Raw genomic sequence first — 15,066 nt, forward strand, 5'->3', positions numbered from 1 at the left:
GGGAGAGGGGACAGGGCAGTTCTGGGAAGCCAGGCTGTGGTGAGCCAGCTGGGTTGCAATGCAAATGAGGCCTGGCTGAAGGCCTGGTGCAGAAGTGGCCATGCCCTGGGAGGGGCCTAGAAGGAAGGCTTTGCCGGTCCACAAGGGCACCATCCCACCCCCTCCCCCGTGCCCCTGGAGGGGTTAGAGCTGCTGGTGGTGGGGCGCTGGGTGGGTGTGACTGTTCTCTGCACAGCACCCTGCAGGACACCAGCCTAGGTCTCCCAGGAGCTCAAGCTCTGACCCCCAGCACTTGGATCAGGGACCCCTGTAGCCTGGGCGCCTCATTACTGTGGGCAGGACCCCCAAGAGTACCTCTGGAGCCCAGTCAGTGCTGTGCTGTGCTGTGCTGTGCTCCGCTGTGGCTCCCTTTAGGGCGTAGATTCTAAGGAGTTCAGAGGGAAACAGACAGACCCTCTATGGCTTCCCAGCTCTCTGCCGCCTGGACAGCAGAGAAGTGGCCCAGGGTCAGTGAGGACGGAGGACCGCACCAGGGACAGAGAGATTCTAAAACAGGCAGTGGGGTGGTCCCCCCACCCATGACACTCCAGTCTCCACTGCTCCCTGGTCCACAAGCCCCTCACCCTGACCCACAGCCATAAGTTCCTCCAAGTCCCCTCCCTTCCTGGGGACCCCATAGCTTCCTCTGGGCTCCCTGGAATTTTAAGCAAATGTTGGTGTCATCTGGAGCGGCGAGGACCTCCCTGGCGCCATTTCTTATTCCATTCTTTTGCGGCTGATTTTTACCAAACTATCCATTCGCTCTTTTTTTCTTCCTTTTTTTTTTTTTAACCCTTCTGAAGGTTGTCCTTGGGTCAGCCGCTGCCCGTTCCTCTCCAATGGTGGCTGAGTCTGAGGAGTGGAGCCTCCCTGCTGAGAGTCCTGGTGACCGAGCAGATGAGGAGTGCTGGTGCTAACCAGAAGGTTGGCAGTTTGAAACCACCAGCCACGCTCCTCGGGAGAAAGAGGAGGCAGCCTGCTCCCATAAGGATGGCCAGCCTCGGAAGCCCAAGGGGGCCGTTCCTCCCTGTGGGCTTACCGTGGCTCGTTGATGGCCGTGTTGGAGCTCTGTGCACTGTTTGGCTGAAAAGTGTTTCTTTTGTGGATGTTTATCAATCGACCGCATGCTGGGGAGTTGGGGGTGTGGGGGGTGGGCAAACAGGAAGGCTGGAGGTTCAAGTCCACTCAGGGGTGCTTCAGAAGAAAGGCCTGGTGATTGGTGTCTGGAAGACCAACCAGTGCGAAGCTGACGGAGCACCGTGCTGCTGCCCTGACCCTCTCCGATGGACATGTCTTGAGACCCCGTGTCAGAGACCGTGCTGGGGGCAGGGGAATCTGCAGGGGCTGCAGAAAGTTTCTTGGGGGGCGGGGGAGGGCGGGGTGCGAGGAACCTTCCCAGGAACTTCTTGAAGCCCCCTAGTGCAGGAGGAGCCTTGTGGAGTATTGGGCTATGTGCTGGGCTGTGAACTACAGGGGCGGCAGTTCGAAGCCACAGCAGCTCCTGGGGCATCTTCTCGGAGCCCCACAGGGGTAGGTCTACCCTGCCCCATAGGGTCACTCAGCGTCAGCGAGTTCTGTTACTGTGTTTGTTTTCCTGCTTTTAGCTCGGGGGACGGACGTGACAGGGTTAACCTGCTGTTTATCACAAATACTAGAAAGATAATGTCATTCAGGATTACCGTTTGTCGGAGACCCAAAATCTCACAGCCCCCTCCCTGGCAGTAAAAATTCCATTTAAGTGTCATGTCATCATCGGGTAGGGATGGTCTCAGGAAGGCAGTAAGCAGGGTCATTAAGATAACCAGTCAGCCAGAAAGCTACCCCTGTGTATAGATAAGCAATGGACTCTGATGCTTCAGGGGCTGGAAGTCTGGGAATCCCAGGAGGTATAGGTCACTGTTCTCTAGGATCTTTGAGAAACCGGCTCTTTGGGGACTGATTGTTTCCTGGGACCATTGCACAACCTGTTTTTGGTCACATAGTTCCGGGTGTGCAGCCTACTTGATTTTCACGGGCTGTTTGAAGCCGGTTGGAGGTCCCAACCCCGACTGTTTCCCTCTGTCCCTCGCTTGCAGAATAGACTTAAGAGTTTCTGGAATCAACCTGGTCTCTTTCTTTGGATGAAACGGTGGCAAGCCAACCCGGCCCTTGTTCATGGCAACACTTCCAAGATTGCTGCCACCATGAATTAGTCCCAGGTCACATGAAGGAGGAGTGCCCAGAGATGCGTGAGCACAAACTGGGAGCTCCGATCCATGAGAAGGAGCTGCAAGGTCAACAGTTCCAAGCCACCAGCCTCTCCATGGAAGAGAAGACCTGAATAGCTACCCCTTAAGGATGGCTGTTAGAGTCAGACAATAAAACCTGCTGCCAATTATGATTCACAGCGAACCTATATAGGGTTTCCGAGGCTGTAACTCTTTAGGAGAGCAGAATGCCTCAACTTTCTCCCAAGGAGCGGGTGGTGGGTTTGAACCAGCAACCTTGCAGTTAGCAGTCCAAGGCTTATGGCAGGCCACTGCCACCCTTGCTCTTTCTAGAGTAGTCGGTTAGTGTTCAGCTGCTCACCACAAGGTCAGCAGTTCGAACCCACCAGCCCCTCAGAAGAAAGATGAAACTCTCTGCTCACATAAAGATTCACAGCCTCAGAAACCCACCAGATCCGTTCTACTCTGCCCTATAGGGTCGCATGGGTCAAAAGCAGCCAGATGGCAGTGAGCCAAACAATAAGCTCCCAAACTCACTGCCATCAAGTCAGCCCCGACTCACGACTACCCTGGAGGGCAGGCTAGAACTGACTGCTCCTGTGGCTTTCCCAGACTAACTCTATATGGGATTAGACAGCCTGGTCTTTCTCTGGCAGGGTGGCTGGTAGTTTCAAACTGCTGGCCTTGGGATTAGCAGCCCAACATATTTCCATTACACTGCCAGGGTCCTTTGGGAGCCAGACAATAGGCAGGAGGTCTGTCCGGTGATCAAGGAGCCCAGGGGCCACAGGGGTTACAAGTTGGGCTGCAATCTGCAAGGTCAGTCGTTCGAAGCTACCAGCTGTGCCAATGGACAAAGATGAGGCTTTCTACTCCCATAAGGATTTAACAGTCTCAGAAACCCACCCACGGGGGTTGCTCTACCCTGTCCTACAAGGTCCCTATGAGTTGACATCGACTTTTGTTGTGTTTTAAATCCAGTGATCATCTTGGTGAGCACACCAGGGAGGTATGCATTTGCCGGAACCAACCCCAAGAGAGCAAAGGGCAGTGTGTGCCTGGGAACACGCTGAGAAGGCAGGAAGGACAGGGGAGAAGGAATCCCAGGGGGAGTGGGACGAGGGCTGCCACAGAGCAGAACGTGTGCCAAGTGGCGGGTGGACAGCGGCTTGCGCTGTAAACTTTGCTCAAAAGAAAAGCTGGTGGTGGCTCGGTGTCCTCAATTCCGGCTCAAGAGTGGCCCTGCGGGACAAAGTAGAACTGCCTGAACAGGGACAGGGCTTCCAAGGCTGTCCTCTTTTGGGGGACAGGCTGCTACATCTTGTCCCCGAGGAGCAGCTGATGGGCTTGAAACACTGACCTTCCAGTTCAGGGCTGAGGACTTCAGCCTAGGAGACGCTGTGAGGCACATCTCCGCCCCCAGGAGTAGCCCTGAGACAGCACAGTCCACTGCAGGGAGACACGCCCCGAAGGGCTTCCCAGAGGAAGTGACTTGCTTGGGTGGCTGGGAAGCTGAGACCCAGAGGGGTCTCCCTGCTGGTACATGGCAGAACTCAGAAAATCTGCCCAGGCTTTGGCTAGTCCCTCCTCCTCCCTCCCTCCTCTGGCCCCAGGATGCCCCCTTTCCACAGCTCCCTCCTACCCACCAAGGTCTTAGCCCCCTTTCTTCCAAGCTCAGCCTGAGACAGACTCAGAGCTAAGGAGCTAGGTCTACCATGCTACCTCCCGGTGGGACAGGACAATCCCTGAGTTCTGGGACTTCTGAAAGTGAACTTTGTGGGTAGTTGGCAGAGACGCAGGTGGCACCAAAGTCATTCAAGCCTTCGGCTGCTAAGCAGAGAGTTGGTGGTTCAAACCAGCCCCCCGGCCGCCCCGTGGGAGAAGGATGTGTTCGTCTGTTTCCATAAAGACTTACAGGCTTGGAGATGCTTCGAGTAGCTCTGCTCTGTCTTCTGGATGTCTGTGCCCTTTGTGATGCGATCAAACCACGTTTTTACAGTCAAGCGCCCCCAGCCCCCACCCCTGGTACCTTGGGCACACGAAAGGGCTTCAGAAGGTTCATGGGTGTACAACTCTTGGGGATGTGATTGGGCTATTGAGATGCAGTATACGTCATTTGTATGTCAGGGAAATCATTTAAACAAATTAATTAAAAAATTTTTTTTAATTTAAAAAAGCTCATGGAAAAACTCCATTCTCGGTTCATCTTTCCATGAATTCTGCAAAATCCCTTAGTGCACTGATTGGCTTGTTCAGTATTTTTAAAAATATGGGCCAACGTTGAGAAACGAAGACTTTTCTCATTAAAAAAAAAATGCCAATGGTTACAGGCAGGGTCCCCACTCCTGGAAACCCAACCTGCTGCGGAGCAAGACCCCGCTCCCAGGATTTCTCAGGCTGCGGCCCTTTGGAAACAAATCGCCAGGCTTTTCTATTGTGGCCCAGGGTGGAGTTGGAAACTCTCAGTTATTAGTTCATTCCCACTTAACCAGGCCGCCCAGGACTCCTGATGACCTTGGGACTTTTTCTGGGGGAGTCATACACATCCTGTCCCAGCTGGCCCTCCAGCTCCATGCAGGCCACAGCCCTGCCCGCTCTCCTTCTCCTGCCCTTCCCTGTATGAGGCTGGGCATTGAGAAGCCCGCTTCAGCCCTCCCTGCCCCGACGCCCCCTCCTTAGGCTGGCAAGCACAGAGGGCAATTGTCTTTGGGGGATTTCTTGTGAATCTCTTCCCCTAATTCCAAGAGACTGGGAAGAAGTCACACTCAGGTCACTGTCCACAGCTCCCTGCCCACCTGCTCCAGCCCTGTGGGATCTGGCCTGGTCTTCAAGGCTGGTCCAGACTCTGATGCTCACCCGGTGGCCACCCTGAGCCCCCTGCCTAGACTTTGCAGCAGGAACTGGGCAGTGAGAAGCAGGGGAGGGAGAGTTCCCCCCCCCCCCCAGCCCAGCTGCTTGCTTGCTTGGTTTGCCCCCTGGGGTTCCCCGGGAAGGTGCTGCTGGATGACCATGGTCCCCACAACTTGGGTAGATTCAGGAGGAGAGCTGCCTCTCTCCTCTCTGGGGCTGGCGCTGGCTGCCTGCCACACCACAAGAAGCCGAGATCCCCTGGAAGCCAGAGCTGTCCTCTTCTCTCACCGGAGACAGCGAGGAACCAGCCTGCTCCGCCCCAGGCAGTTCCAGAAATTTGGGCTCTGGCTTCGTGGTCAAATGCCAGCTTCCCAGGGCCTCTCTGTGGCAGGAGTCACTGAGCCAGAGGTGTGGGGTTTTGCAGATGTCAAGAATCTCAGCATTTAAAAGTGATCTAGACTGGCTCCGAGCCTCCTGGACCCTGCTTACCGATGGGAGCTCTGCTGCTCCGTCAACTTGTTGCCCGGACCCTCCAGCTTCTGGGGTCCCTGCACCTCCAACCTATTCAGGGTCCTGGTCGCAGGACAGCCTCCTTGCCCAGCCTGGCAGAGATGCGGCTCAGGGGGAGCTCTAAGGGTGGGGGAGTGGGGCTGACAAAAGACGGTCCATGGGCCACAACCGGTTCTGTTTCCGTCAATAAGGTCTTCTGGGAAGGCAACCAGATTCGGTTGTTTATATTTAATCTCTGACCCTCTAAGAAACAATTCACTCACCTCTTTCTTCTGAGACCAGAAACCTACTTTATGCTGGGTGGGCTGGGTTTGGGTCTTTGTTTTTTGGGGGGGATGGATTATCCAGGATTGTCGTGATGATTATTAGGTCCCGTCCAGTCAGTTCTGACCCATCGTGACCCTGTGCACAACAGAACTAAACGCCGGTCCGGTCTAGTGCCACCTCATGTTTGAGTCCACTGGTGCAACCACTGTGTCACTCCACTGGTCCCCGTGCCCCGGCTAAGACCGAGAAACAGCCCAGAGGAGATGAGATTACTCCAGTGTGATGGAAGGCTAAAAAGGGGTGAAGGCTGAGGACGTGGGTCAGTCCCTTAGTTTTCGGGGGAAACTGACCCCAAGTTCAAATGTGCTTGTATAGAGATCTTTTTTTTTTTAAATCGTTTTATTAGGGGCTCATACAACTCTTATCACAATCCATACATACATCATTTGTGTAAAGCACATTTGTACATTCACTGCCCTCATCATTCTCAAAACATTTGCTCTCCACCTAGGCCCCTGGCATCAGCTCCTCATTTTTTCCCCTCCCTCCCCGGTATGGAGATCTATTGATTAAGCTTTAAACAGGACAAAGACCAACCGTCGGATGAGGGAGACATTAGCATGAGACCCTCACGGCGGCCATGGAGATTGGACAGGGCGAGCAGAGGGACCTGTCATAGGAACAGGAGTGGGGGCAGGTCACGGCATCCCCTGTGCAGGCGGGACTGCAGAAGCGGGAAAGAGACCGTGTCTCAGATGCGTACCCGAGGGCAGCTAGAAAAGCTTACAAGACGGGGTGGGGATGGGGAGTTAATAATAATGAGTATTGGGAAGAAGAAAATGTTCTAAAGTCGATAGTGTGATGATTACACAACTCTTTAATGTTTGGACCAGTGAAGTGGATGATATGTGGATGATATGTTTGTTTGTTTTAAAGAAGATCTGTTAGCATTTTTAAAAGAAAAACACAGGATTGGTTCAGGGCCCTCCGACCTTGGTTGGGGGAGGACTCGGACCTGAGTTCAGGGAGGACCCCCAGCCCTGAGGCTTCCATCCAGGGCAAGCTCAGGCGCGTCTCTGGGCTGGCTAAGGGAGTGGTCCTCAACCACGTCCAAACACAACTCTGCCCGAGGGCAAAGGCCAGAAAGAACTAGGCTGCTGTGGGGCGGAGGGGGTGGGACTGAATCCACAGGGAGACTCCAGTGGACTTAGGACCCCCCAAGCAGAGTGTACCCCTGCTGCACCATATCCCTCCGCAAACCCAGGGCCCCGGACTGAATCTCTAACTCACATTCCAAAAAGGTGGCCTTCACGTTGAGGTTTGCAAGTGGAGGTGGGGCAACAGGTCAGCCAGCCTTCAATGAGACAGACGTCGCAGGCCGGTTCATCCTTGTCCATCCGAACAGAGTCTCGTGGTGACTGAGTCTCCAGGGCACCAGCTGATCGCTGCTTTGAGGAAGAGTCCAGGCAGCTGGGGTATGGGATGAATGAAGAAAGGGGTGGGGAGGGAGGGCATCTGCTCTGGAGGGAGAAACCTCTTAGCTTATTAACCCCAAAGTTCTCAGCCAATGAGGCACGGGGGGAAGGGGCTTTCCAACTCGAGGATAAAATGTTTGTGGAGGGGCCGTGAGGCATGCCCCTTCCCCTTTTGCCATATTTATCTCAAGGGAGCCCCATTTTGCAAAATCCAACAAGAACGTGAGCTAACAGGAGCACAAATTGGATTTCTGGAGCGTTCGTTGCATTAAATCCCGTGGTAGCCCATTGGTAAACTCAGAGGGGAGGTGGCCATTGTCTGGCCCAGGTCATGCTTGACAGAGCCATCTGGGTCTGGGCCCAGATCAAGGCTTTACAGGGATGTGCCAGTTGCCAAGAGGAACCAATATGGTGTCCAGGATTTCGACAACGTTTCTCACAATTAGCTCCCACTCTGGGGTGGGCAAGTCTCATGCGAGTCCCGGGTCTGTCCACATTGCTTCAACGGTGCATGTGGAACTCCGTTCTGGGGATCAGGCCTGCTCCTTGGCTCAAAGCTGGCCAAGGGCTCGCTCATGTTCCCGGGGGACTCAGGAATAAGGAGGCCGGATGCACATGAGTTATGGTGCCGGTGAGGATTCTTGGAAGGACCGTGGGCCGCCAGAAGAACTCACAGATCTGTCCTGGAAGACGTTCGGCCACGATGCCCCTTGGAGGCAGAGATGGCGAGACTTTGCCTCACGTGCTTTGATGGGGGAAATGGGGAGCTAATATTCATGAGTATTTGGATGACCGCTACACAGAAAGACCAAGGTGTGGTCAGGAGAGAACCAGTCTCTGGAGAAGGACCTCATGCTCGGTAAGGTCGAGGGGCGGTCAAGGAGAGGAAGGCGCTGGACGGGACAGATGGATGGACACAGTGGTTTCCACCACGGGCTCAAGCAGGGACAATTGCGAAGACGGACGGCGCAGGGGCGGGGTGGGCAGCGTTTTTCTGCTGTGCATTGGGTCTCTGTGTTTTGGAACCGACTCGCTGGCACCTGGCAACAACAAAGGAAGGAAAGAAATATGTGCTGCTGGGGTCTGCGAAGATGTGGCTGGAAGGTGGCCCAGACCCGGGCAAAGATGCTTCTCAGCAGAAGGGAGAGCTGGGGGTGGGGGTGGGGGGTGGCATTCCTCAGCAGAACCACGCCCACGAACGAAATGCTGCCCTAGCCTGCACCTCGCCCACAGTCTCCTGTGGCCGGGACTGCTGTGAGCTGATTCAAAAACACCCACGACTCAAACCTACTGCCTTCGAATCAATTCCCACCCTGCCCTACAGGACGGGGTAGAACTGTTCGGTCCCCAGAATATGGACGAAGGGGGGTTGTCTCCCCAGACGCCAGCATAGGGCCGCCACAAAGGGCCTCCAGAGAAATCAGGCACCCATCAGACACCTAGGGCAAGATCCAAACTGAGCATGCTCAGACACAGGCCCCCTGGGCCCAGGTGGGAGGTCCGCCTGGGTGCACAGACTAGTCCTAGCCACATGACATCACCCAGGTGCACTTAACCTCAGCCAATGAAGTCAACCAAATCCAACCACGCCTTCCAGATGGAGGCCAGGAGAGCCTGCCACAGAAAGGCCACGTGTTTTTTTTCTTTTGTTTTTTACTCCTCTCTTTGACTCCACTCTTGCTCAGGTGCGCGCTTGCAGGTCAGAGGGTGGGTGGGGCGCACACGTGCCGGTGAGACCCTGAGGCCCGAGCTCCCTCTCAGGCCTCTCTCTCAGGGCGCTCTTTTGGGATTTCCTGCTCTTGGTCCTTGGGATTTCTGGTGATTACCTGAAACTTGCCGTTTCCTCATAAAAGCCACTTGGGTTTACAAAAGCGCTTCTGCTGCATGAATTCTTTCAGCGTGGCAAAGCAAGAACCATTCCCAAAGCCTTTCAGAACTTGCCCCCTGGGTTTCCAAGACTAGAACTCTTGACGGAGTAGAAACTCTTGTTTTTCTCCCATGGAGTGGCTGGTGGTTTCGAACTACTGACCTTGTGGTGAGCAGCCTGACTTGTAACCACGACACCCCTGCACTCCTCCGGAGCCCGGTGCTGCTGGGAGCCATTGCGTCCGTTTGGACCCACAGGGACCCTATGCCCAGCAGAATGCAACACTGCCCGCTCCTGTGCCACAGTCACTGTCATTTCCCGTTGAGCTCCTTGTTGCAGCCTCAGCGCCCGTCATCTTGGGGAGGACCGCCCTTTTTGGGACTGCCCTCTGCGAAGGAAGAAAGGAAAGGTGTACCTTCTCCAGGCTGGGAGGGTTGGCTAGAAGGCGGTGTCTTCTGTGCACACACACGTGTGTTTGTGTGAGTGCGTGCATGCATGTGTGTTTGTGTGTGTTTCTGCTGCGCTTTTTATTACTCAGGTGTACATCTCGCCCTGCTGTGGTAGGACCTCACTCGCATACCAAAGAAAATGCTCATTCTAACTGGGCCAGGCCCACAGTTACAAACCCGTCAACTCTCTCAGACCCCACAGGACCGAGTAGAACTGTTCCCCAGGGTTTCTGAGACTGTAACTCTTTCCAGGAGCTGACTACCTGGTCTTTCTCCCTCTGAACACCTCCCTTCAACTGCCCCGACCTGGAGGTAAGCGGCTCAGTGCCTGACCCATGGCGACACCAGGGCTCCTTATCCCTGGTTGTGAACCCAAACCGAAGAACCACTGCTGACCCGTCAGTTCCGATCTCTATCGGGTTTCTGAGACTGTCAATCTCCATGGAACTAGACAGCCTCATCGGTCTCCCACAGAGCGGCAGGTGGGTTTGAACTACCAGCCTTGCAGTTAGCAACTTTATGCTTACAGGGTTCCAGTTTATGGGGCGTAGGATTTCAACATGGACTTTTTTGGGTGGGGGCACATCCAGTCTCTCTCTCGGAGGGCTCCGTTCCTAGAAAATGAGGGCTTGGCGCCCAGGAGCATCTGGGGAGGGAACCTGTGCCACTCTGAAACAAGACCTTCTCTGGAGGCCCAGGCGGCTGGCCTGCAGGGCTCTGCTGGCAGCCTGGTGTTTAGGAGAGCAGGCTCTGGGCCGGGGCTTCCTTGTGTATTGGCCTGGTTCCCAAAATGGTGTGAACCCCAGATAGCGAGGCCTGGGGCCTGGGCTGGAAATTTCCTGCTGTTTCCTGTCTGAGAGCAACCTGTTATCTGGGGGCAGGCTCCTCCACCCCTGACGTCAACTGGGCTCCCACTGAATGAGTTTCCTTTTCCGTTTGAGGTGCCACACTGTCTGTCCTGGGTCCCCTCGACCCCGTCTTTCTAACCCTGGCCCTTCCTGTCCAGGAAGGAGTGAAGGGCATTCGCGGGAAGTCAGCGTGTGGGTGGGAGGTGTGTGTGGTGGGGCTGAGCAGGGATAGAGGCCTTTGGGTCTGAGATCATGGAGGCGTAGACCCAGCATCTCAGCACAGGTGTGGCATCTGCAGCAGGTACCTCCGCAGGCAGGCGTTAGGGCGCCTTGTGTTAGATGAGTGTCTGATCTTCCCGCTTTTTCTCACCCATGCGCTCGGAGGCATCCTCCTGTTAGCAGGCGTGCCTGCACTGTTAGCAAGTACACACATCCAGTGGAAACTTCCCTTAGGCTCTGACACTGAGGCCTCTCCAGGCACAGCTCCTCGGGAGAAGTCCCGCTTGTCTCACCCTCGTCCCTATTGTAAGACACCAGCCAGTCGGTTCCGACCCATCATGATCCTTTGCAAGACAGAAGGAATCCTTGCCGGCCCGGCACCACCCTCACCATTGCTCCCACATTGAATCCGTGGTTGCAGCCTCTGTATCCATCATCTCTTGGGGATCTTCTTTTTTGCTGCCCCTCCACTTGACGAAGCATGAGGTCCTTTCTAGAGACTGGTCTCTCCTGAGAACATGCCCAAAGTCTGTGAGGCGAAGTCTCAAGTCTTGCCATTGTGGGCCTCTGGCCAAGTTTCTTCCAAGGCGGATCAGTTTGTCCTTTCAGCAGTCATGGTACTTTCAGTGTTCTTCTCCAGTACCACAGTCACAATTCTCGCTGGTGATGGATCTGTTTCAAGTGGAAAAGAGTTTAAATTCGGAGCACCAGGTTTGCAGAAGGTCAAGGGTGACGGTGAAAGCCTAAAATCCATTTGCAGGGTTTCCCGTGGATGAAGCCTCCGTAGAATTCCTTCTGACCTTTAACCTGGAATGTGAACAGCCTTGCCCTCCAGCAGGGTGCTTTAGGCCACCCACACAGACAGTTTAGGGCGGGGCACTTCCTTTAGGGGCTTGCCTGGGTGTGTCCCTGATGGAGGTTAGGGTACTGGGTTACAGTGTCAGGAGTCCTGTTTTAGGTTGGAAGGCCCCGGAGCAATCTTATAAACTCTTCTGCCTCGCAAAATATACATGACTCAATCATGATGCTCTTCTCATGTCTATAGTCCCGCCGGCAACGGTCATGTATTGATCCGCTGTCAGTCATGCTTCTGAGAAAGTCTCCTTTGTCTCATGGCTTTCTAAGCCTCTGATTCGGTGTAAACCCTCTGACATCATTACAACCTTTGGCAACACTCTCCCCACACCCCCAGCCCCCATGATGTGTCTCGGTCTTTGTCTTTATCTTGTTTAAGACTTAATAGGTCTCCTGAGATGATGTTTGAGATTTGGGGCCTTGGGTTTGTGCCCTAAATAAAACACAAGCTAGCGGCCAAAGCCAGAGAGCCCTGAAGACGTGGTGGCTAATGCTTTGGACTGTCGAACTGCAAGATGAGCAGTTCAAACCCACCAGCAGCTCTGCCGGAGAGAAATGAGGGCTTTTGCTCCCGTAGAGAGGGACATCCTGGGAAACCCAGAGAGGCAGGTCTGCCCTGCCCTGTCGTCTCGCCGTGAGCCGGCCTCGACTCCAGTGAGTTTGTTTCTTTGACAAAGGCCAGAGGCTTGGCGTGTGGCCTTCCGAGGTACTGGATCCTCCCCTGCTGTTTATACTTAGGAAATGGGTTCTGAGTCCTGGTGCCCCGTTAGGACAGGTCACATCTTCCCCCCAGGGAGCAGCTGGTGAGTTTGAAGCACTGAGCTCTTGTTCAGCATCCCAGTGCTTAATCATAACATCACCATGGCTTCTGTATGTTCAGTGAAAATACTGGTTCATTTAACTTATCACACTCACAATACCCTCCCCCTGCTGACCCCCATTGATCGATGTTGGACTGGAAGCTCCCAGTGGGACGTGACCGTGGCCCCTCATTAAATCAGATGCCTTACACAGAAAGCACAGAAAAGCACACGGAAGCATCCAGCGAGATTCATGGTGACCTCCCTGCTCTGGTGGACCACGTCGTGCTCACATCGGTTAAGCAGCATTGAGGGTGCAATGACCCTGTCCCCAGATCCACAGCCCAGGTGTGGAGTCCAACTGATAGGGACCCTATGGCATAGAGTAGAACTGCCTCTGTGTTTCCCAGGCTGCGCGTCCTTACACAAGCAGACTGCCACGTCTCTCTCCCTCCTAGCAGCTGCTGGTTTCAACTGCCAACCTTGGGCTAGCAGTCCAGCGTGGGCTCCACCCAGCTCCTCCTGGATCCCGGGCATGGTGCAAAGTGGGTGGTCTCATGCTCGTTCCTGGCAGTTGGACTGTTCGGTGACTCACCCTTTCTTACTTGGAAGGATGGACAGGAGTCCAGTTCCACTTTGGGTTTGTAAATCGCCTTAAACTTAAACATATTAAAATCAGAAATCTCCACTGATTGTAAACAATTTGTAAACTCTTTAAAAAGACCAAACAACCAACACTAACACTGCCCTGTATTTACATTTAGTCTGTCTGTGCATGCGTGCGCCCACACAACACACACACACATCACAGTTTCTCCTTCCAATTTTTAACACAAGGAGATAACCTCCCTACTACCCTTTGTTAGTTTGCCTTTCAACCTCATATACCATTAAACATTCTTCATCCCTTAGGAACCTGGTGGCCCAGTGGCTTCAGCATTGGGTTGTAAACCACGAGGTCAGTCATTTGAAACCACCAGCTGTTCTGCAGGAAAAAGATGAGGCTTCCTGTTCCTGTGCAAAATCCAGTCTCAGAAACCCACAAGGGCAGGTCTACCCTGTCCTGTAAGGTCGTATTGAGTTGGAATTGCTTGGAAGGCAGTGGGTTTCGGGGTTTTGGCCTGTCGACGACACCTGGCTGCCCCATTATGTATGTACCTGGCTCCTCCACTCTTGGTTGCTTCCACGTTTTGGCTCTCAGGAGCACCGCTGATGTGCACAGCCCTGCAGGGAGTTTGGCATTAATTTCCTTGGGATAGACCCGTCCAGTGGAAAGTTACACTTGAGTGTGATCATGAGGTATCCATGAGATCAGGTACGGCATCTAAGACCCAGAATAAAGCCATACCCAAGGTGAATGGGGTGGGGGGTGGGGATGGAGTGGAGACCCAATGCCCATCTGTAGACAATTGGACATCCCCTCACAGAGTGGTCACAGAGAAGAGATGAGCCAGTCAGGGTGCAGTAGAGCACTGTGAAACACACAATTTTCCTCTAGTTCTTTGGTGCTTCCTTCCCCCTATCATGACCTCAATTCTACCTTACAAATCGGCTTAGACCAGAATATGCACACTGCTACAGATAAGAGCCCGAAACACAGGGAATCCAGAATAGATAAACCCCTCAGGGCCAACAAGGAGAGTAGAGATGTCAGGAGGATTAGGGGAGGGTGGGGGGAGAAATGAGGAATTGATCACAGGATCAACCTATAACCCCTTCTCAGGGGGCTGAACAACGGAAAAGTGAGTGAGGGGTGACGAAGGATGATGTAAAATATGAAAATAATAATCTATAACTTATCAAGGGTTTGTGAGGAAGGGTGGGCGGGGGAGGGAGGAGGAAGAAATGGGGAGCTAATATCAGGGGCTCAAGTGGGAAGAGAATGCTATGAAAATGATGATGGTGGCCTATGTGCACATGTGCTTGACACACTGGGGAAATATATGGATTGTGATTAGAGATATAAGAGCCCCCAATAAGTCTCTGAAACAAAACACACAACTGTAATTTACTTTGTGTTTATTTGTAGATATTTAAATTGACCTTTACCTTTTGTTTGTGGAATATGAAAGGGACAGAGAGAAACCGCTTCCGGGCAGCTGCACAACCCAGCCCATCAAATCCATGGTAGTGTGTTAGTCACGCCCCTTCTGTTTCTTTTCCCCCTTTCCTCCCTCCTTATCTGCCAGTCTCTTCCCACCCCTGCACCCCCACTCCTGGCCCTTGTCCTTGTCCAGGTCTTTAGGGTCTTACCCTCTGGTGTGAACCTTTTTTTTCTTTTATCCTTTATAATAATGGGGTCATAAAATAGTTATCTTTAGGAGATTGACTAACTCGCTGGGGGTGATGTTCTCTGATTTTGCCAGTGTCCTCAGGTGTCTGACCTTTGCTTTTTAAGGATGTGCACTGTTCTAGTGTGTGGATGGGCTAGTCTGTTTATTCACTCCTCTACGGATGGGAGGTGGGGTTTCTGATTGGTTCCATCTTTTTGCTACTATAGAAATTGCTACAATAAACGTGGGCATACATTGTGTTTGTGTTTTGTTCTGTTTCTTTAGGGCACATACCGCATACAGATTGCACGACCGTGAGGTCGTTGTGTTTGCATTGGTTCAAGGAAGAGCCACACTGATTTCCACGGTGGTTGTACACGTCTACCATCTCACCAGCAGTGTATGAG

Source organism: Echinops telfairi, unplaced genomic scaffold (assembly GCF_000313985.2).
Source record: "Echinops telfairi isolate 266 unplaced genomic scaffold, ASM31398v2 ScPeMD7_7458;HRSCAF=8496, whole genome shotgun sequence".
Classification (NCBI taxonomy): Eukaryota; Metazoa; Chordata; class Mammalia; order Afrosoricida; family Tenrecidae; genus Echinops; species Echinops telfairi.